The following is a 25085-nucleotide window of genomic DNA, read 5'->3' on the forward strand; positions in this document are numbered from 1 at the left end:
ATGCGCACAGTTGCGGAGGAATTCCGCCATGTGTGGTCATGCCCTAATACTGCACCCCATGTACAAGAATATAACTGCTATATAACTAATAGAAGTTGCTTGTAAACTCAAAAGCGCAAAGTCTTCCAGTCTGAGACACTAAAAAATCTGTTTATATTTATAATAAGTAGTTTGTAATGAAAAACATTCATTGCGCTCTACCTGTTCACCGTACAGAGGAATATAATACAAATCCTTTTGCTCGGGTGCCAAGAATGTGGTCAATCCTGGAACCACACAAAAAGGAGTACTATATATACCCAGTCACATGGAATCGGCACAGTGCAATAGATGTTTTTTTTTTTTATTGCAGACTACTTATTATTTATAGATTTATTGCATATGACTTTTTGCAGAATGTGTACACTGCCTCTTTTACACTGTTGCTGCTACCGATTTTTTATATTTGTGTTTATTGGACGGATAAAAACATTTTTTTATTGCTAATAATCAGTAGTTGTTGCTGCCTCCTCTTTTCCGGTGTGAGGCATCTATTCTATTCACCGTCATCAGTGGCCGTCCTGTTTATTCTTTTTAGAGATTGTGTTTTGAAATCTAAATGTTGAAATGTTTTTCTTTTTTATTATCATTTTGACAATGACATTTTTCAGCTTTTGTTGTGTCCTGAGTGTCCTGACAATGAGGAAGCGCTTGTGAAACAACACTGTAAGAACGTAACAAATTGAATAGAGAAAGTGAAGAAGGAATAAGCGGCATCCTTTTCAATAGATCAACGCTGGTCCCTGGCATTCAGATGTAATCACTTCTGCAGATTTGTTTCACAATTCACTTTAAGTTTTTCCCTTGAAATCTGTCATACCACAGACAGTGGAGACGGAAAAATGACTGGACTATTATATTTATAACGGCGCCCATAACTGCCATCATTAAGGCACTTTCCTTGTCTCAATTTTCAAAGGAAATACATTACAAAGAGGTAAATTACCAATCGCTGCAGTATGGATCTTATATGAGTGATAAAACTGATACATAATCTAACATAATCTACGTCAAACCTATTATAGTAGTAATATTATTGTCCACCAAGGGCAGTATTATAATTATAATATTCTTGTACATAGGAAGCAGTATTATAGTATTTATATATTTGCATATAGGGGGCAGTATTAGGGTATGTTCACACGGCCTATTTACGGTCATTTTTCGGGCCGTAAACGCCGAAAACTGGCTGAAAAATCGGAAGTAGAACGCCTCCAAACATCTGGCCATTGATTTCAATGGCAAAACGGCGTTCTGTTCTGACGGAGCGTTTTTCGCTGTGTTTTTTTTACGTGTAAAAAAACGGCCGCGAAAAACAAGTGCATGGCACTTCTTGGGACGTTTTTGGAGCCATTTTTCATAGACTCTATTGAAAAAAGCTCCAAAAATGGCCGTAGGAAACGCAGCGAAAAACGCCGCAAAAATTGCAAGTGGCACAAAAAACGTCTGAAAATCAGGAGCTGTTTTCTCTTGAAAACGGCTCCGTATTTTTAGATGTTTTTGACTCTGTGTGTGAACATACCCTTATAGTAGTTATATTCTTGTACATGGGGGCAGTATTATAGTAGTTATATTCTTGTACATAGGGGGCAGTATTATAGTAGCTATATTCTTGTATATAGGGGGCAGTATTATAGTAGTTATATTCTTGTACATAGGAGCAGTAATATAGTAGTTATATTCTTGTATATAGAGGGCAGTATTATAGTAGTTATATTCTTGTATATAGGGAGCAGTATTATAGTAGTTATATTCTTGTATATAGGAGGCAGTATTATAGTAGTAATATTCTTATACATAGGAGCAGTAATATAGTAGTTATATTCTTGTATATAGAGGGCAGTATTATAGTAGTTATATTCTTGTATATAGGAGCAGTATTATAGTAGTTATATTCTTGTATATAGGGGCAGTATTATAGTAGTTATATTCTTGTATATAGGGGCAGTATTATAGTAGTTATATTCTTGTATATAGGAGGCAGTATTATAGTAGTTATATTCTTGTATATAGGAGCAGTATTATAGTAGCTATATTCTTGTATATAGGGGCAGTATTATAGTAGTTATATTCTTGTATATAGGGGACAGTATTATAGTAGTTATATTATTTTATATAGGAGCAGTATTATAGTTGTTATATTCTTGTACATAGGGGCAGTATTATAGTAGTTATATTCTTGTACATAGGGGCATTACCAACATTTTATTTTCTTGTACATACAGTAGGAGGCAGTATTATAGTAGTTATATTCTTGTACATAGAGGGCCGTATTATAGTAGTTATATTCTTGTACATAGGGGCATTACCACCATTTTATTTTCTTGTACATACAGTAGGAGTCAGTATTATGGTAGTAATATTGTTGTTAGGATTTTGTTGAGCTACTTGAAAGCTTCAATGCTGAATCTATGTTCTAGGTCAGGGGGTCTTAAGCACGCGGCCCGTGGGCACATGCTGTCATCTGCGGCCCGCGGGACACGGAGCCGTTAGTATCGGCTCTGCTCCGGTATTCTGTGAAATCCCTGACATCTCTCTCCATATATGGACAGTTTTGTCAGGGTCTTCCCCAGAGCAGAGTCCCGGGCAGAGCGCTAGCATATGCTCTGCTCCGGGACTCTGTGGAATTCCCTGACATTACTGTCCATATATAGACAATTTTGTCAGGGTCTTCCCCAGAACCTGAGTCCCGGGCAGAGCGCTTATATAGGTTCTGCTCCGGGACTCTGTGGAATTCCCTGACATCGCTGTCCATATATGGACAGTTTTGTCAGGGTCTTCCCCAGAGCGGAGTCCTGGGCAGAGCTCTAGTATATGTTCTGCTTCGGGACACTGTGGAATTCCCTGACATCGCTATCTTTTGTCAGGGTCTTCCCCAGAGCAATGTCCCGGGCAGAGCGCTGGTATCGGCCCTGCTCCAGGACTCTGTGGAATCCCCTGACATTGCTGTCCATGAATGAACACGTGATGTCTGGGGCTTCCCCAGAGCCTGAGTCCTGGGCAGAGCGCTACCATAGGCTCTGCTCCGGGACTCTGTGGAAATCCCTGACATTGCTGTCCATATATAGACAGTTTTTGTCAGGGTCTTCCCCAGAGCGGAGTCCTGGGCAGAGCTCTAGTATATGTTCTGCTTCGGGACACTGTGGAATTCCCTGACATCGCTATCTTTTGTCAGGGTCTTCTCCAGAGCGGAGTCTTGGGCAGAGCGCTAACATAGGCTCTGCTCCGGGACTCTGTGGAATCCCCTGACATCGCTGTCCACATATGGACAGCGATGTCTAGGGCTTCCCCAGATCTGGACAGTGATGTCAGGAGCACAGTTGGAGTCCCAGTAGGAGCACTAGTAGCGCTCTGCCCGGGACTCCAGCTCTGAGGTTGCCCCTGACATCTCTGTCCCTATATGAACAGTGATGTCAGGAGCAGAGCTGGAATCCCAGGCAGGGTTCTCTGGGACTCCAGCTCTGGGCACTGATGTCAGTTGCTTCCCCGGAGTTCCGGAGCAGAGCCTATATTAGTGCTCTGCTCTGGGACACCGGCTCTGGGGTTGCCCCTGACATCACATTCCGGTCCAAGAGAATCCCCTGACGTAACTGTGTATAAACAGTGACATTAGGGGCTCCTCCAGAAGAGGAATCCCTGGCCAAAGCGTTGGCAACACTCTGGCTCGGGATTCCACTCCTAGAGGGAGCCCCCAATAGAGCTATCAACTGGGGGTGTCTGTGGCACTATCCACAAGGGGTATGTGTGGCATTATCTACAGAGGGCACTGTGGCAGCATCTACAGAGGGCACTGTGGCAGCATCTACAGAGGGCACTGTGGCATTATCTACAGAGGGTACTGTGGCATTATCTACAGAGGGCACTGTGGCATTACCTACAGAGGGCACTGTGGCGGTATCTACAGAGGGCACTGTGGCAATATCTACAGAGGGCACTGTGGCAGTATCTACACAGGGCACTGTGGCAGTATCTACAGAGGGCACTGTGGCAGTATCTATAGAGGGCTCTGTGGCACGATCTAAAAAGGGGCTGCCTAATTTTGACATTTGTGTGTCTGCCAAACGCTGCCAACTGAGCTGCCGGACTGCATTTAGCGACAATTAAACTGTAAAACTGGATTGTTGACATAAGCATGTGGAGAACTCTCGCAAATTTCAGGTAAGTTTAAACCTAGCCCTATTATTATAGTAATGTAGTATTGTTATAGTAGTTCAAATAACTAATTAATTAACAATAATTTTGGAATGTATCAAATTTGAAAGTAATGCGGCCCGTCAACTTCACATTTTTTCTATATGTGGCCCCCTTACCCGGCCGAGTTTGAGATCCCTGTTCTAGATATTGTTGATTTTTGCATTTTCAGACTCCTTGACTTAATTACATTTTTAGTCTTCCTTAATAAACCTGGACCATGCACTTTTTCCATGCCAGACTATTTTGCTACCTTCCTCTTTTCTTATTTTTAGCTCCACAAACTGCTGATTGTTTGTGTATCAAACTTGAATTGTTTCCTGTTCATGTCCCTGCCCTATAAACTGTATCTGCTTACTGTACTTGGATTGTTTTTGTGTGAGAAAGAAAGAAAGAATTTAATTGTACACAATGTTTGAAAAAAGTTGAATCAAAGGACGACTCTGTGACTCACAATATTCGCATATAGAACTCTTTTAATCTAAACCTCTTTACAAGTTTCCTCTCATTAAAAACAAGTGCCATCCAAAGGGACATTGAGTAAAGGGGACAAGACTCAGGGGGAACGGCTGCGCTCTCCAATTAATACAGAACAACAATACATTAGCATTTACACAGTCTGTACAATTAACGCTCGTTTACATCAGATAGGCATCAGTTTGAAGACGATCTCATGTACAAAACTGTCACACATTTTATCATATTCTAGTTCTTGCCTCCAGATTTGATATTTTTGTAAAATGCATCCGAACCATAAGAGTGTTTCCACCTATAATAAAAAAAATCCATAGTGAGGGTTAAAAAAACGTTTTTGATACCTATTAGGGAATACTTCATTATAGAGGGAGAGGGGGTATTATTTTTCGATTCTATCAATCAGCTACAAGGACTGCCTCTTTCTCTAGAGAACCTGTAGGCTCAGGGTTGTGGCTAAAGGAGATAGCAGTCGCACCCATGCACTGGTGCTTGAGGGAGGCCAAAGGCGTCTATGCCACATAGGAAGATATCTGTATCATAAATGGCATATGAATGCTGGAGATTAGATTTTGCATTGGATCCAAGGATCTTTAAGTTACACCTCTGTATCTAATTGTCTAGTCATATCTTCCTTATTCCTTTAACACAGAATAGCTGGATAGATTTGCCATGCAGGGATAAAGATTAAACACTAAATGAAATGTACGTTAAAAAAGTAATGCTGTTAGACAATAAAATGACTGTTTCCCCATGTTAACATCATGTCGTTTTTAGGTCCAAAATTCTGTGCTGTTTAATTTCTTAATATATCTTTATAGTGGTCGGAGCTCTATCTTTCAGAAACAGAACTCCAAATTCTCTGCATGAACATCAATTCAAAAGATAAAATTTTGGCTGCCTGCAGCCATCACTAGAGGGAGCATGGGAGCTTAGTGTGACATTAGATAAGCCCCCTTGCACACAACCAAGGGCATTATTTGAATAGCCCCTCCCCTTGTCCCTGAAGTAACATAGTAACATACTTTGTAATGCTGAAAAAGCCTGTTATCCTGCAATGTTGATCCAGTGGAATAAATCTTTGGATCCAAGACGCATTTTCAGTAATATAGTAACCATAATTTGTAATATTATTACAGTCCAGAATTCACCATCACAACTTTCTCTGGCAGAGATTTGCACAGTCTCACTGCTCTTACAGTAAAGAATCCCCTTCTATGTTTGTGTAGAAACCTTTTTTCCTCTAGACGTAACGGATGCCCCCTTCTTAGGGTATGTGCACACGATAGCAGGCATTTACGTCTGAAAAGACAGACTGTTTTCAGGAGAAAACAGCTGCCTCGTTTCAGTCGTAAATGCTCCTCCTCGCATTTTGCGAGGCTTCCCTGACAGCCGTAAATTTTGAGCTGTGATTCATTGAGTTCAATGAAGAACAGCTGAAATTACGTCTGAAAGAAGTGTCCTGCATATAATGTATATAAGTGTCCTGCATATAATGTATATAAGTGTCCTGCATATAATGTATATAAGTGTCCTGCACTTCTTTTGACGAGGCTGTATATTTACGCGTCGTCGTTTGACAGCTGTCAAACGACGACGCGTAAATGACAGGTTGTCTGCACAGTACGTCGGCAAACCCATTCAAATGAATGGGCAGATGTTTGCCGACGTATTGTAGCCCTATTTTCAGACGTAAAACGAGGCATAATACGCCTCGTTTACGTCTGAAAATAGGTCGTGTGAACCCAGCCTTATAGTTACAGTCCTGGGTATATTGACCTTTGATATATTTATACATAGTTGTTAGGTCACCCCTCAGATGAATTTTAGATAAACTAAATAATCCTAATTTTTATAATCTTTCTCTGTACTGTAGATTACCGATTCCTTTTATGACTTTAGTTGCCCACCTTTGATTCTCCACTCAGGCTCTACTATGTCTATCTTGTGCACGGGTGCCCAAAACTGTACACAATATTCCAGGTGTGGTTTAAGGGGAGACTTATTGTCACGATGCGGGGTGTGGACCCACTGGGCCGTACCGCGTAGCGTGGATGGCAGCTGGCCAAACCGGAAAGTACACAGTTCAATGATTCAGCGGGAGTACCTGAGGCAATCGTAGGCAGTGGCGAGGCGGATACGTCCAGAACCAGGCGGTAGGAAGTCGTTCGGTGAGGCGTAGCAGGGCAGCGTAGACTGTAGCACAGCACGGTGGGCAGCACAGCACGGCTAAAGCACTAGGTAGCACGGAAACGGGATACGGGATACAGGAGCAAGGTACACTGGGAGGCTGGAAGACACTGGGAGACCATAAGCAAGACGAACAACGGGAAAACTAACAACGCTCTGGCAAAGGGCAAGAGGGCAGAGCCCTTTTTATAGCCCAGGGCATCCTGGGCCAGATTGCAGTTTTTTGCAAAAATGCGCGCACTGGCCCTTTAAGGCCATGCACGCGCGGGCGCGCGCACCCGCCGGAGACACTCGGAATCCGGAAGAGAGTGCCGGCGCCTGACTGGGGGACGACACTGCAGGCAGGTAAGCTGTCCACGGCCATCGGGGTTAACGACCGATCGACGGGCCGTGGCCATAGACGTTACGCTTATAAAGTGGTAAACTTGTTCTCGTCATGTGTATCTATTCCCCTTTTCATGCACTCTATGATCTTATTTGCCTTGGCAGCAGCTGTCTGACACTGGTTGCTACAGTTAAGTTTACTGTCAACAAAATGTCCTTTTCCTTCTTAGTTTTACCCAGTATTGTCTCATCAAGTATGTAACGGTGACATGTAGTTTCCTTTCCAAAGTGCATAACCTTACAGTTATCATTGTCAACCCATTTTGCCATTTTCTGCCCAAGTCTCCATATTCTTCAGATCCATTTATAACAGAATACTGTCCTCCTTTGTGTAAATTATCGACAAAGTTTAGTATAATCCGCAAAAAATTAAATTTTACTGTGCAATCCCTCCACAAGATCATTAAAAAATATATTAATTGAATAGAATACGGCCCAATACTGTGGTACCCACTAGTAACAGTGACCAAATCTGAGTATGTAAGGAATTAACCCCTTGTTTTTATGATTTACCTGTTTAAGTACGGCAATGCTGAGACTTCACTTTTTTTGTTTTTTACTGAAAAAAGTAGCAGATTTACCCTGATGTTACATAGAAAGTATAGAAATGTAGCTTACTGACTTCAGTCTGTGCAATTTTTAGCACCTTTAATATATCTGTCACATGTCAAAGTGAAGAGTTACATTAATAAGATGCATTTAGAAAATCATGTAATTGTTTAATGGACTGAAGTGACAGATTTTGACATATTATGTCACTAAACATGGTGAAAAGTCTTTGGGTATGTTCACACGGCCTATTTACGGACGTAATTCGGGCGTTTTTGCCCCGAAATACGTCTGAAAATAGCGCCTCAATAGCGCTGACAAACATCTGCCCATTGAAAGCAATGGGCAGACGTTTGTCTGTTCACACGAGGCGTATATTTACGCGCCGCTGTCAAATGACGGCGCGTAAATAGACGCCCGCGTAGAAGTGACCTGTCACTTCTTTGGCCGTAATTGGAGCCGCTATTCATTGACTCCAATGAATAGCAGCGCTAATTACGGCCGTAATTGACGCGGCGTTCAAGCGCCTGCACATGCCGGTACGGCTGAAATTACGGGGATGTTTTCAGGCTGAAACATCCCCGTAATTTCAGCCGTTACGGACCCCCGCCGTGTGAACATACCCTTTAAGTTCGTGCAGAGAGAGAGAGAGAATCGTTTTAAAAAATATTTAACCTCAGTTTTTTTTGTGGATCCCTGTGCTTGATCCGCAAAACTCAAAGCAGGTCCTATCCTTGTCAGTTTTTGCGGACCTGTCTCCCCCATTCTATTTATTAGCCTGCAAAAAACTGGACTGCACAAAACTGGCAGCCAGGTAACTAATGAGTATGTATTTTAAAAGGTGTGGGAGGAAACCAGATACAAATTTGCAATTAAGCAAAATGAGAAAAAGATGCCTTTGTTTCCAGTCAAGCTATAGTAATATGTAAAGTATATGTAAATAAAATATAACTTTTAATGGTTAGGATTAAATACAATTAGAACAAAGACAAAAAATCTAAAATTTAGCCAGAGTTCACTGACAGGTAGATTTGTATCGGTCAGATACAGTCAGTATGTGGTGTAAACTGTCTGCCTTTGTGTCTCCTGCGGCATCTGCAGAACACCGGGCGACACAATCGAGTGGCGTATATGTCTCAGTCAGTGCGGACTCTGAGATTAAAAGTAGTGTGGAAGCCCCCCCGACATGTTTCGCTGCATACGCAGCGTCTTCAGGGGTTCAAATGGGGCATCTGACGGCGCGTGGAGGGTCCGTCCCTCTTAAGCCCTCGGGCCGCCATGACAGTGGGCGTGGCCAATAAGGGACCAATTGGAGAGGTCAACATAGTATGGCCGTGATATGTATGACTGACATCTAGGTCAGCCATACAGGAGTTAGAAGAGAATGCACCAATCACGCAGGGGCAGGCGCGCCTGCGTGGTTTATGTTAAAATGCGATGAAAGAAATTTAGACTAAGTGTGAGGAAACGCGACTGCGCATGTCACCACACTTAGAAAATCGGAAGGTAAATACTGATTGTCAGCAGAGCATTTAGGAAGAAGTGAACGAGAAGGCACATTACCTATGTGTCTAAGAGATGTATAGGAGGGACCATATAATAGATAAGGATAGTTCTGAGTATGAATGTGAACGTTGTGAGTGTTATAACAGTGAGCGCTGAAAAGATATTAAAGAACGTTAAAAGTGTGAGTGAGGAATAACTATCATATATATATAAATAAACATGACAGAAATTAAGTGGCTAAGGTGAAAGAAGGAGAGAGAGAGAGGGGGGGGGAGGGGAGAAGGGGAAAGAACCATAATATATGGTATGTGCTAAGAAAAATAATAATAATGTGCAGTGCTGGGGAATGAAGGGATGAGGTGGCTAATGTGAGGACATGAAGTAAAATGTATAGAAGAAAAATACAGGAGATAAGTGTCGTGAATTGTAAATATATGGTCCTAAAGAGATCCAAAGGATTTATTGCTGCCATAAACAGAAATACATTTGAATATAACAAATAATAATAATAATAATAATAATAATAAAAGTAAAATCAAATAATAATGAAAATAAAAATAAATATGAAATAATGAAAATGACTAAGGTTGAGAGGCGGGACATTGTAAGTGATACATAAGGCTAAGTAGCATATGAAATACGCCGTGTAAATAAATGAATACATTTATTTAAGAAAAATGTCCAAGTTGTCTGAGTATTAATTCATAAGTATCAGTATTTCTTAGCTATAAAGTCACAGATATATAAAAATGTGTATAAATGGCGATCTGAAGGGAATTTTTCCCAAAATGAAGTAAGTATTAGTTTGAAGGTATAGTACCTATCAGAGAAAAGCTGTGTAGCTGTGTAGTTAGGCCCGAGGGCTTAAGAGGGACGGACCCTCCACGCGCCGTCAGATGCCCCATTTGAACCCCTGAAGACGCTGCGTATGCAGCGAAACATGTCGGGGGGGCTTCCACACTACTTTTAATCTCAGAGTCCTCACTGACTGAGACATATACGCCACTCGATTGTGTCGCCCGGTGTTCTGCAGATGCCGCAGGAGACACAAAGGCAGACAGTTTACACCACATACTGACTGTATCTGACCGATACAAATCTACCTGTCAGGAACTCTGGCTAAATTTTAAATTTTTTGTCTTTGTTCTAATTGTATTTAATCCTAACCATTAAAAGTTATATTTTATTTACATATACATTACATATTACTATAGCTTGACTGGAAACAAAGGCATCTTTTTCTCATTTTGCTTAATTGCAAATTTGTATCTTTTTGTGACAATTTAATGCCTGCCAGCCTGCTGGGTCTCCTCTCATTTATACCCGGAGGAAACCAGATAACCCAGGGGGAGAACATACCAACTCCACGTAGACGTTATCCTTGGTTAGATTCAAACCCAGGACCCCCGTGCTGCAAGGCGACAGTGCTGACCACTGGACCACCATGCTTTGTGTTTGGGACCACTATTAGTTGATTTCATCTTCATATTGTCTCAAGCTGCAGTTCTCCTGTTGACTGCAGCTGTAATGCTCTGTATTAGACTATAAGCCTACAGGCGTGCTTACATGCCGGACCCTGGTTAGTGTAGTTGTAACTTGGGTGACATCTCAGGGACGATGACGCAGAGCAGCACAGCATAGCGGGAACAGACTTCACCAACACCATGCAGACTTGTCAGAGAAGGAGTTGCGCTCCAGGGCTGGAAAAGTTTGGCAACAGGCAGGAACAATAAATAACTAAAGCCGTTATTGAGTTGGCACAGGCTACCCTAGATTGTGGAGTAAAAGGACTCCATTATACTTCACCTTTAACCCCACAAAGAGGTATGGACTTTGTTGGGAAGATAACAAGGTTGTGGTTGCCAGGATAGTCCCCAAACACCCGATCGGGCTGCAGATGGCGAAAATATTTTGTCGATAAACAGATCTGGGTCAGTAACATACGGGCAGCGTCCGGTCCAGTAATCGGTATCAGGAGATAAGGTTAGGTTCAGGTAAGAGGTACACAGATAATTCTAATCAAGCTGAAAGCCGGGGAAAACACAGGGAACAAAGAAACAAACTCCAGGAAACTCACCACCAGGGCAAATTACAGAGTGAGGACTTCCAGTTTACCTTTAGAGGACTCCACCTGATGATGTCACACGCCACGGAGGAGTCTCAACACTGCGACTTGAGCCACGCATTAAAAGCAGAGAAGAGCCGTAGCTCCGATAGAGGCCAACATGCCACCTGGCAACCAGAAAGAACACCGCGGCGGCTGCTGGTACTTTTTAATGGCACCATTTTAGGGTACATATAATTTTTTGATTAACTTTTATTAACATTTTTTGGGGGAGGATTAGAAAAAAAACCCTGAAATGCCACAATTGTTCTATGCGTTTTTAATTGACGTCGTTCACTGTAAATAATGCGTTACCTTTATTCTATGGGTCGGTACGATTACGGCGATACCACATATGTAGAGGTTTTTTATGTTTTATGAATTTGCACAATAAAAACACTTTTCAACTAAAATTATTTGTTTTTGCATCGTCGCTTTCCAAGAGCGGTAACTTTTTTATTTTTCGATCAATGTAGTGATGTTTTGGGCTTGTTTTTTGCAGGATGAGACGTAGTTTTGATTGGTACTGTTTTGGGGTACATGGGACTTATTGATTGATTTTTATTATGACTTTTTTGGGGGGCAATGGGAAAAAAAGCAATTTCGCCATAGTTTTTTGCGTTTTTTGTTTACGGTGTTCACCTTGCGGTTTAAATTACATATTAACTTTATTAATGGAGTCATTACGGTCGCGGCGATACCATATATGTGTACTTTTATTTATTTTTTACACTTTTACTAAATAAAACCTCTTTTTATGGAAAAAATTGTTTTATTTATTTTTTTACTGTTATTTTTATTAATAATCTTTTTCACATTTATTACTTATTTTTTTAGTCCCACTAGGGGACTTTACTGTGCGATCTTCAGATCGCTGCTATGATGATTTGGTATACTTCGTGCCGGAGGCACCTCCTAATAGGCATATGCCCAGGGCAGACCTGGGGCCTTTATTAGGCCCCCGGCTGCCATGACACCCCATCGGAGACCCGCGATTGCATTTGCGGGCCGCCGATGGGTGACAGAGGGAGCTCCCTCTGTAAACAAGTTACATGCCGCGGTCGCTATTGACGGCGGCATTTAACGGGTTAAACGGCCGCAATCAAAGTAAACTTCGATCGCGGGCGTTGGAGCAGGAACCCAGCTGTCATCAGACAGCCGAGCCCTGGCTCCAGCCTGCACGGGACACCCGTGCAGTACTTAGACTGGGCCACCGTGAAAAGGCGGCGGACTAGCCTAAGGCCCCTTAGTGACCGCCGTGAAAAGGCGTATTGGTTGTCACTAAGGGGCTGTCAATTAAAGAAAAGTTATATCTGTCAAACGTAAGCAACCTGTTCTTCTTTAACCCCTTAATGACCGGGCCATTTTGCACATTAATGACCAAGGATTATTTTTTGTTTTTTCACGGTCGCATTCCAAGAGTCGTAACTTTTTTTTTATTCCGTCGACATAGCCGTATAAGGGCTTGTTTTTTGCGGGACGAGTTGTATTTTGTAATTGTACCATTTTTAGATGCTTATAACATATTGATTAACTTTTATTAACTTTATTTTAGCAGAGAATTGAAAATAAGCAGCTATTCCAGCATTCATTTTCACGTTATAAATTTACGCCGTTTACTATGCAGCGTAAATAACATGTTAACTTTATTCTATGGGTCGGCACGATTACGGGGATACCAAATATGTAAAGGTTTTATATGTTTTTTCCTACGTTTGTACAATAAAAACCCTTTTAGAAAAAAATTACTTGTTTTTCCATCGCCGCATTCCAAGAGACGTAACTTTTTTATTTTTCCGTCGATGTGATCGTATGTGGGCTTGATTTTTGCGGGACAATGTGTAGTTTTCATTAGTACTATTTTGGGGTACATAGGACTTATAGATGAACTTTTATTTTATTTTTTATGGGGGGAATGGGAGAAAAGAGAGAATTTTGCCGTTGTTTTTTGCGTTTTCTTTGGACGCCGTTCATCCGGCGGTTTAATTAATGTGTTCATTTTATTGGTCAAGTTGTTACGATCGCGGGGATACCATATATGTGTATGTGTGATTTGTTTTGACAGTTTTACAAAATAAAACCACTTTTTGGGCCAAAAAAGTAGTTTTATTTGACTTTGACTGTAATTTATTTGTATTTTTTTTCACAAACTTTATTTAACTGATTGTCATTTTTTTTTTAAGTCCCATCAGGACACTTCACTATGCGATCTGTTGATCGCATATATAATGCTTTGGTATACTTAGTATACCGAAGCATTATTGCCTGTCAGTGTAAAACTGACAGGCAATCTATTAGGTCATGCCTCCGGCATCGCCTAACAGGCAGATGCTGAAGACAGACCTGGGGGTCTTTGTTAGACCCCCGGCTGTCATGGAAACCCGACGGTGACCCGCGATTTGTTTGCGGGGGTGCCGATCGGGTGACACAGGGAGCTCCCTCCCTCTGTCAAACACATTAAATGCCGCTGTCACTATTGACAGCGGCATTTAATGGGTTAAACTGCCGGAATCGGCGCGCGCTTCGATTCCGGCAGTTGCAGCAGGAGCCAGGCTGTGTATAACAGCCGTGCTCCTGCCGCTGATCGCGTGGGTAAACTGTCAGTACCCGCGCGATCACAGGACGGATATATCCGTCCTCCTGCGCGAACTAGCAGCTGCTGAGGACGGATATATCCGTCCTTCGGCGTTAAGGAGTTAAGATTCAGATGGAGTCTTATGCTGCAAAAAATCAGACACCATTATCACATAATGATGTCGGTAGGTTGTAGGTAGACACCATTATGACATAAGATCGTGGGCCCTCCTGAGGATGTTCTCCTATAGGTAAATGTATAGCTGTGACATATTTTATACCATCTTTTATGGATTGAACTAAGTATACAGATGTATCCACCCTTACCTTTTCTTTAACTTGGTTAAGGACTCCAATTTCTCATGGAACTAATTCAATACAATATCGCGACATGCTAGTAAAACCCTTGACAGGCTGCATTTCCATCACAACCAGTGGGTGGCCACACTTAGACACTAATAGCATTGCTATCTCATGACACAATATCGCAAAATCATGTTTTTTTCATAGCTGGACATCCCGCGACATACATCTCAGGATATGTTGAGATAAGAGGAAAGAGAAGGAAGGACACACCTCTGTATTCTTTGAATTATTTTTTTTTTCATCTTCATTTTCTTCTATCTCCTGACTGGTACTTTTTAATAATTTCGAGTGTTAAGGGTGTCATTTTTGCCAGAAAACTCGTCCTTAGTTAGACTGTTTAGATACAGGAGTATTTATACCACAACCTATTACATTACATAGACTGCACACTGGTGATCTCTACTTGAATACAAGATCTGTGGACAACTAATCTCGCCCATTTTTGAGGTTGCTCTGAAATGGGTAATGTGGTAGAAGCAATAAAAAAAATATTACCCACTCCTATATAATATACTAAAAACCACAAAGACCATTCTGCAATGCAGTCTCTCTCTCTCTCTTTATGGGTCCCAGGGGCGTAGCTATAGGGCCAGCATCTGGTTCTTGAGGGGTCCAAAGTCCCTTTTGCCACATGCTGTAAGAAGAAAACAGTATTATAAATGATAAATAGTAGTTGGTGGGGCCCTATTACAGATTTTGCATCTGGGCCCAGGACCTTCAAATTAAACGTCTGATGGTTTGTATTGCACACATAACCTATGGACAGGTGAGGAGCTGTTTAGAGAAGAAAGCAGCCATTTTATTCTAACCCTGGACCACTAGGGGGAGCTCCTTGTATATGGATCTATACAGTCATTATTGAGTTCAATGGTAGCTGTATACATTCATTTTCAGTAAGCTCCCTCTAGTTGTAGCAGCAGGCAAATGGAATTGTATTATTCAACTCTATGACTGTGTAAGTGGAAGGAGAGGGTTTGCTGCTTTGTATCAGTAAAACAGACCTCCAACTGCTATAAAGATATATTATTCTGGATCTATTTAGATTAAATACAATTACAATTAAATTTTATATACACATTAGCCCTTTACTACCGCAGACCACTGCAGACTATATAATTAACCCTTTCACCATCCTGAAATACCATCCTGATTTGACCGCATGTCCATTGTAAATCTGCTGCAAAATCCAGAAAAAAAAACATAGGGCACCCTGCGGATTTGAAAATAAGGCCCCATGTGATTGTGGCAGCAAATTGAGACCTGCTGCTATGACATCACATCTGTGTAAAACAGGACTAACCGCAATTCCTGCCGGCAGCTATCATTAATTCCTGTCCTCTGGAACGTCCTCGATTTCAGAATTATTTGTGTCAGAGACATTTCCCTCCAACCAAGTATTCGGGTCAATAAATTGATTGTTCCTATAGCGACCTATTTGGCGAGGTCTTATCTACGATAATGTACACCCCTCCCCCACTCTACAATAACCAGTATGTTCTGCAAGGTTAAAAGTCAATATCCCCCCCCCCGCCTTGGAACTGCTATTTCTAGCCTAAAAATCAGATACAGATCTATATGTTGTGCCTGCTTGTTATTTGTATATGTTCATTCTATCTATTTGCTTTTTTACAATGTATCAAATAAATTTTTCATTTCTCATACAATATATATGCAGCCCACCAGCAGATGGATTTGAAATAAAACAGGAGAGCAATAAAATGTTGCAAAAATAAATATTTAGATTTTCAAAAATATTACCCTAGTCCTGTCCTTGATGGATTACTTTTTACCTTTGCCACATACAAAGTTCTTAATCTCCTGTGTAGACACAGGGGGCAATTTATTAAAAAGGTTTTCCCATAATCATTATTTATCACCTATACACAGGATAGGTAATAAATATCTGATCGGTGGGGGTCCAATTGCTGGGACCCCCACCGATCACAAGAACGGGCTTATGTTGCCGTTCCTGGAAGCCGTTCCATAGGAATAGAGTTGAATTGCGCATGCTCGGCCACCGCTCCATTTATTTCTATGGGGCTCCCAGGAACTGCACGGTAGGCCCATTATGGGGGTCCCAGCGATGAGATATTTATCACCCTTCCTGTGTATAGGTTATTAATAATGATTATGCGAAATGGCATTTTACATGCCAGTCTTAATGTAAAGAAAGTTGGCGCACGCGTCTTAAGAAACTTGTTGCATCTTTGGATTTGCATATATCACTGAGTCAAATTTCCGCTACAATTTATGCCTGTTTATGGCGTAAATTATAATAAATCTGTCGGGCCATAAATTGCTCCGCCCCTTCCACTATGCTCCACCCACTTTTTTAAAAACAAATACTGGAAGTGTTGGAAACAGGCCAAAAGTTGAAAAAGGCAAATTTTAGATTTTTACAATATTTCATGGGAGGGGGCATGAACCTCTTAACCCATTCGGGATGAAGCCATTTTTTAATTTTTAATTTTCGTTTTTCACTCCCCGCATTCCAAGAGCCATAACTTTTTTATTATTTCGTCAATAGAGCGGAATGAGGGCTTATTTTTTGCGGGAGGAGCTGCAGTTTCTTTTGTTACCATTTATAGTTCCATATAATGTACTGGGAAACTGAAAAAAAATTCTTTGTGAACTGAAGTTGGAAAAAACTGTGATTCCTCAATTGTTTTTTGGGTTTAGTTTTTACGGCTTTCACCGTGCGGCAAAAACAGCAACTTATCTTTATTCTGTGGCTCAATACGATTACGGTGATACCAAATTTATATAGTTTTTTTTATATCTTACTTCTTTTATTGATAATAAACTTTTTATTAAAAAAAAATGTTTTGTGTCGCCACATTCTGTGAGCCAGAACTTTTTTATTTTTTCACCGATTGACCGGTGTGAGGGCATATTTTTTGCGGGCCGAGCTGTAGTTTTTATCGGTACCATTTTTTGGTAAGTAGCATCAATTTTTATTACTTTTTTTTTGAGAGCTATGTTGACCAAAAAACAGCGATTTTGTCGTTTTACATTTCTTATATTTTACGGCATTTACCGTGCGCGTTAAATAACGCTATATTGTAATAGTTTAGACTTTTACGGATGCAGCGATACCAATTTTGTTTACTTTTTATTTTTTACATAACTTTAGGGGGAAAATTGGAAAAGGGGGGTTTTTTGAACTTTAAATTTTTGTTATTATTTTTTTTTCACTACTAAATACTTTTTTTCACACACTGTATTAGCCCCCCTAGGGGACTTGAACCAGTGATCGTTAGATAGGTACAATATACTGCATAACGTGTTGCAGTATATCGTAATTTTTACAGCCGTGCTTAACAGGCAGGGCTTAACAGAGCCAGAGTGAAGGCAGTCCTGTGGGCCTTCGTTAGGCCCCTGGGCTACCATAACAACTGTTGTCACCCCCTGATCTCACTGCAGGGGGGGGCGATGAGCTGTCGGAGGGGGCCGCCCCCTTCTTTTCAATGCCTCAGATGCTGCGGTCACGATTGACCGCAGCATTTGAGGGGTTAAACAGCCAGGATCGTGCGATCGCTGCTCCCGGCTGTTAGTCCCGGGTGTCCGCTGTAAAATATAGCCGACACCCGCAGCATATGGAGCGCGCTCAGCGGGTGAGCGCGCTCCAAACATCACCCCTCACACCCGGACGTAATGGCACGTCCGGGTGCGCGAAGGGGTTAATAAATCAATTGCATCTGACTCCAGTATATTTGATGAACCATGTAGAGGAAGGTCTTAGCTATTGAAACTACTTTGATTGACGGCATAAAAATTGGGAATCACAAACCCTAAAGATGGTTGTACACACATAAATTTGCCAACCGGGATTCTGATCTTCTCTGAATTCTAAAGCCTCTATAAGTGGATAATGGTTTACATCTCTGATGGCGTTTATTCATCCAGGCAAAGGTATATCTAGTAGTGGTAAAGGGGTTGTTTGATAAGATAAAATTCTCTGTACTCAATATTGATCAATGCTATAAACCGCTGTCACACTCGTAGCGTCAGTACACAGTACGTATTACAGCTTCCCATACAAGTGACTGCGTTCTTTAGGGTCCAACCCCCACCAATCAGATATTTATAGTTTATATTTCCCTGTCGTGTGAATGTAGCCTAAGACCCTTTCCTCACAGAGTTTTTTGACACATTTTTTGACGCGGAAACCGCGTCGGAAAAGGGGCAAAAAAATGGCCGAAAATGCCTCCCATTGACTTCAATGGGAGGCGGACACATTTTTTTAGCGCGAGCGGTAAAAAACGCTTGCGGTAAAAAGGAGCGACATGCCCTATCTTCGGGCGTTTACACCTCTGACCTCCCATTGACATCAATGGGAGGCAGAGAAAGCATATTTCGTGGCGTTTTTGCCCGTGGCACTCAATGGGCGCGAGCGAATAACGCCGAAAAAAACGCGGCAAACGGCGTGCAGGCAGATGAAAATCTGCCTCAAAATTCCAAACGGAATTTTGAGGCAGAATTTTTTGCCTGCAAAAAACTCAGTGTGAACTCAGCCTAAGGCTGGATTCACACGAGCGTGTGTTTTTTGCGCACACAAAAGACGCAGCGTTTTGGGCGCGTTGTACTTCACTGTGTCATCAGTGTTTGCTGCGTGGCTGCGTGATTTTTACGCATATGCCATCCTTATTACACACGGTTTTGATGTTTAGAAAAAGAAATTAAGGAAGTGCTTTTATTTTTTCCTTCATTTCTTTATCTACAGTTGCGCGAATCACGCGCGACACACGGAAGTGCTTCCGTGTGCTGTGTGTGATTTTCACGCACCCATTGACTTCAATGGGAGCGTGATGCGCGAAAAACGGCCAAATATAGGACATGTCGTGAGTTTTACGGAGCGGACACATGCTGCGTGAAAATCATGGATTGTCTGAACGGCCCCATAGACTAACATAGGTACGTGCGACGCGCGTGATTTTCACGCGCATATCACGGACGTAAAACACGTTTGTGGAAATAAGGCCTAAGAATTATGGGGCAATCCAAAAACATTTGCAAAAAAGAACCTAGACTCACCAATTTCTAGTTATGCCCCTGGCAGTCACTATATATAGGGGCAGTGTATACACGTTTCACCTGTAAGGTGGTGGAGTGTGGGGCAAGATGATGGAATAACCTGGGGCGATGTCACGGAGAAAGATAAAACGAAGCAGGAGTTAAAGTGCAGAACTTTACTTGCACTTTTAAATACATACAGTTTCAAACGGGGCTGATGGTGCACATGGCTATAGACCAGGGGCGTAGATAAAGGCTCATAGGCCCCGATGCAAAAATTTTTACTGGGCCCCCCCCCCCCGCAAACTTCTCATGGCCGACGGTCCGCAGCTTTCAGCTGCATCGCTGGGTCTCCTAAGTGACCCAACAATGCAGCACTAGCAGCCGGGGCGTCTCTAAGGCTGGGTTCACACACACTATTTACGGACGTAATTCGGGCGTTTAATCATTGAATTACGTCCGAAAATGCGGCTCAAAAGCGTCGGCAAACATCTGCCCATTCATTTGAATGGGTCTTACGATGTTCTGTTCCGACGGTCATTTTTTTTTACGCGCCGCTGTATAAAAAAGACGCCCGCGTCAAAGAAGTGCCTGTCACTTCTTGAGACATAATTGGAGCCGTTTTCCATGGACTCCATAGAAAAACAGCTCCAATTACGTCCGTAATGGACGCAGCGAAAGACGCCTGGACATGCCATTACGGCTGAAATTACGGTGCTGTTTTCTCCTGAAAACAGCACCGTAATTTCAGCCGTAACAGACGCTGCCGTGTGAACATACCCTTAGGGCTTAAAATGTCCGGGAAAATAGCCCCAATACATATGTGCCGCCCAAAAAAAAGTGTGTATATGAGACAGCATAGCATATCTATAGCACTACGACCCTATAAACTATGGATAGGATTAGATACATTGGCTCAGCAGACAGTATCACACATAATAGGATTAGATACAGTGGCTCAGAAGGCAGTATCACACATGATAGGATTAGATACAGTGGCTCAGCAGACAGTACCACACATGATAGGATTAGATACAGTGGCTCAGCAGACAGTACCACACATGATAGGATTAGATACAGTGGCTCAGAAGGCAGTATCACACATGATAGGATTAGATACAGTGGCTCAGCAGACAGTATCACACATGATCGAATTAGATATAGGGCCCAGCAGACAGTATCACACAAGATACGATTAGATACAGGGCACAGCAGACAGTATCACACGATTGGATTAGATACACAGCTCAGCAGACAGTATCACACAAGATACGATTAGATATAGGGCCCAGCAGACAGTATCACACATGATACGATTAGATACAGGGCCCAGCAGACAGTATCACACATGATTGGATTAGATACACAGCTCAGCAGACAGTATCACACATGATTGGATTAGATACAGGGCCCAGCTCGCTGACATTGCGGCTCCTGGGATAGTTAAGAATAATAATTTTGCTTCTTTATGTGTTACTGATTATTTTTGTGTGTTTGTGTTTTTTTACAGGTTCGGTTGTTGGAGTTCGGATTCGAGGACGACTTCAATGACGGCGTTTTTTTTATTCTCAATAAAATGGTTAATGAGGGTTGTGTTTTTATTTCAATAAAATATTTTTTCTATTTTCTTGTATCTTTTTAAACTTTATTATCACCGCCTTAGTAATGGCCGCTGGCTGATTGACAACCTTCATTACTAAGGCGAGGCTTAATGTTAGCCGGTGCAGAGGCTACACTAACCCCCATTATTACCCCGGTACCCACCGCCACCAGGAGTACCGGGAAGAGCCGGGTACGAACCAGTACCCGACCATCTGTACTGACGGTCAGGCACCGGGGTGGCCGCAGGCTGGTAGTATTAGGCTGGGGAAGGCCAAAAACAGTGGCCCTTCCCACCCTTGTAATGCTGCTGCTGTGTTGTATCTGGCTGGTTATGAAAATTGGGGGGGACCCCACATCGTTCTTTCCAATTATTAATTTTTTTTTTTTTTTTTAAATGACGTGGGGTCCCCCCCATTTTTCATAACCAGCCAGATACAATAAAGCAGCAGCCTAGCATCACCAGGGTAGGAAGGGCCACTGTTTTTGGCCTTTCCCCTCCTGATAATACCAGCCTGCGGCCACCCCAGTGGCCGACCATCACTACAGATGGTCAGGTACTGGATCGTACCCGGCTCTTCCCAGCACCCCTGGTGGCGGTGGGTACCGGGGTAATAAAGGGGGTTAGTGATAGCCTCTGCATCCGCTAACACTAAGCCCCGCCTTAGCAACGGACGCTGTCAATCAGCCGGCGGCCATTACTAAGGCGGTAGTAATATAGTTTAAAAAAAACCACAAAGACATAGAAAAAATATTTTATTGAAATAAAAGAACCCACACAGCCCTCATTAACCATTTTATTGATAATAAAAAAAAAGCCGTCATCGAAGTAGTCCTGGAATCCGACGTAGTCCAACGAACGAACCTGTAAGAAAACACACAAGAAAAACGATTAGTAACACATGTGTTAGGCTTAGATACAGGGCCCATGTGTGATACTGTCTGTGGGACCCTGTATCTAAGCCTACCACAACGTAGGCTTAGCTACAGGGTCCAGCAGACAGTAATCTTATACAGTATAAGATTACTGTGTGCTGGGGCCCTGTATCTAAACCGACAGTTTGGTAGGCTTATATACAGGGCCCATCAGACAGGATCACACATGGGCCATGTATCTAAGCCTACCATGTGATTGGCTTAGATACAGGGCCCAGCATACAGGATCACGCATGGGCCATGTATCTAAGCCTACCATGTGATTGGCTTAGATACAGGGCCCAGCAGACAGGATCACGCATGGGCCATGTATCTAAGCCTACCATGTGATTGGCTTAGATACAGGGCCCAGCAGACAGGATCACACAATCTGTGATCCTGTCTCATGGGCCCCCTAAGCCTGCTACATCGTAGGCTTAGGGGTTGTGCAGTCCCTAAACATTGATGGCCTATCCTCAGGATAGGCCATCAATAGCTGATGTGTCTCCCGGGACCCGCAAATCAGCTGTTTTGAAGGGGCCGCAGCACTCGTACGAGAGCTGCTTCCCCTTCATTTCACTACTCGCCCACACTGTGAATCGCCGACATGGATTCACAGTGTAACCGGAATGAAGTGGCCGGAATGAAGGGGAGCAGCTCTCGTACGAGTGCTGCGGCCCCTTCAAAACAGCTGATTGGCGGGTCCCGAGAGTCTGTCCCCGCCAGTCAGGGCTAATCTTACCTTCCTCTTCGGCCGCGGCGGGAGTTCTGTCGTCTCGATGCTGTGCGCGGCGGCATAGCGCTGTGACGTCATGCGCTGCGCACAGCGCATGACGTCAGGACTTCTGCTGCGATCCAGAACAAGGAAGGTAAGTAAAGTATGTTACTATAGTAACAGGGGCCCGGTCGCAATTGCGACCGCTGCGACCCCTATAGCTATGCCAGTGCTATAGACAATATATGTGGATGTAGCCATCTTTATCTTGACTCTGATAACTTGCTGCAGCGTGATAACACACAACAAAAGCCATTGAAAAGTCATTGAAATAGTCAAGATAAAGGATCTTGCCACTGTGTATTTAATACGTTAAAAGTCAAGCTAAAGATGGCTACATCTGTACAGCACGGGCCGGACACTGGATGCAAGGATAGGGGTAGTTCAACATGACCAGGGGTACAGGAAGGGAAGGGTTAAAAAAGTGGTCCTGTGAGGAGAAGGAAGATGGTAGGGGGTGGTGGCCTCAGGTGGGCGAAGTTAAGGGGCTATATAGGGTGGGAGAGGGCATCATTACTGAGCAGACAGAGTTTAGTTCTTGCCCTTCCCTCCCTAGTTTTTCCGTGCTTGTGCTGTTCGTTTTTGTATTTCTTGGTATTCCTTGTGTTTTTCTTTTCTTTTTACTGGTGGATGGCTGGTGGTGACCTGGTGGTACGGAGTCACAGTGGCATTATGGCGGATTGGGGGTCCTTGGAGTTGGTGGTAAATTCATGTGAGGGGATTCATCCTAGGTATGGTCCCTAACAATTTATACAATTGCTCATTGGTATGGGCTTATTTTGGGCTCCGGCTGGGTGGTGTTCTGTGAGTGGTTTACATCCTTCGCAAGCCAACTGCGGATTAGAACTGTGCCCCTGAGCCTGTAGGGAGACCGCTGGGGTAAATATTTATATAGGTGGGCAGTTGGCGCCAGATTTGTAGCTCCAAGGACTTCCCTTGTCGTTATGTTTTATCTATAAAATGTTGTTTATTTTTATGTATATGTGTTAATAAAAGTGCTGCTGTGGCCGAATTTATCCAACCCACTGTCTTGGTGTGTTTATTGGGTGGGTAAGGGGAGGGAAAAGGGAAGTGCTGCATTGTAGCTATAGGGGGGGAGGGGTGTTAAGAAAAGATAGAAATAATAGTAATATTGGAAGAGCTCTATAATCCCATGGTCAAGTTATTCCCACTCTCGGAGGCACAATTTATTGTATTTACAATTCTTCTCACTGCTGAGAGGCACAGACTTAGTTATGGCTCCGGCAGGCAAGATGACCGGCTGGATCTGGTGACCAGCAGACACAGGGCCTCCTTGATAAAAGGGCTATCTGCTTGAACCTACTAGGCCTTAAGATGATTGCTGCTACTGTATACTGTGGGCCTAATACCCCTTGAGTCGGTGGCTTCTGTCTGCTTTACAAATAAGCCCTTTAAGTCACCACATGGACCGACTCTCCCTCTAGTCTTTTCCTATGCTGGCCACTGCCGGTACTCCTCTCTCTGACTGTCTTGGGTATGTTTCTTCTACGTCCCCTTCACACCCCAGCTCCGCTATCTGTACAGTGGAGTATCACATCACCCCCACTTGCTCTTCAGGACCTTTCACCACCCCAGGCCCAACGATGGATACTGACTAGATCAGTCCTCAGTCCAACTCAGGCTCCTCAGGATCTAGCTCTAAAGAAGTCGCTCTTTCTCTCTTTCTCCACCTCCACAGCAGCTTTTCTGACTTCCCCTCTTTGCAGCAACACCTCTACTGTATAGCACGCAGAGCTCCGGTCATGCCAACTTCCTCCCAACACTGAACATGGTTTGGCGGGTTAACTGTTATTTTATGCCAAGGCGTGATTACTCACACTCATGCGTCTGCCATCACCCTTTCACAATATGGTAAATGCAGCCTTTAAAATAGTGTCCGGGACGTACATCCCAGTGCAAAAATTTATATGTGATCAAGTCAAGATCCCTCATAGTATCAAGAAGAGTAACTAAACACAACTGGATCTAATATGTACTTGACCGGTGGCCGGAGCAACCACCCTCTTCTCCAATGTAACCTTTCATTGTATATCTTCTTCCATCATTGCCATACAGTAGTTGACATCACCGCTGCACAAGTGTTTCCTAGTGGAGGGATAAGGGAGATAGCAACAACACAACATAATAGTATCAACAACACTCTAGTGATGACGGGTTTACAATGCCACGAGGGCCCCGAAATCCAATAACAACAATAAATATACTGTTAAATTATGCATTTGCTATAAATTACACAAGCCTGGGAACCCCACCTCTCAGGAAAATTGGGATCCCCATTGTTCGGCAATCGTATCCAGCTGAAAAGACAGCGAGAAGCATACACGTAACTCTCTTCAAGGGAGTCTCAGTTATCTCGACAGACTTTTGTGAATAGGGTCACGTACA

Source organism: Rhinoderma darwinii, chromosome 5 (assembly GCF_050947455.1).
Source record: "Rhinoderma darwinii isolate aRhiDar2 chromosome 5, aRhiDar2.hap1, whole genome shotgun sequence".
Classification (NCBI taxonomy): Eukaryota; Metazoa; Chordata; class Amphibia; order Anura; family Rhinodermatidae; genus Rhinoderma; species Rhinoderma darwinii.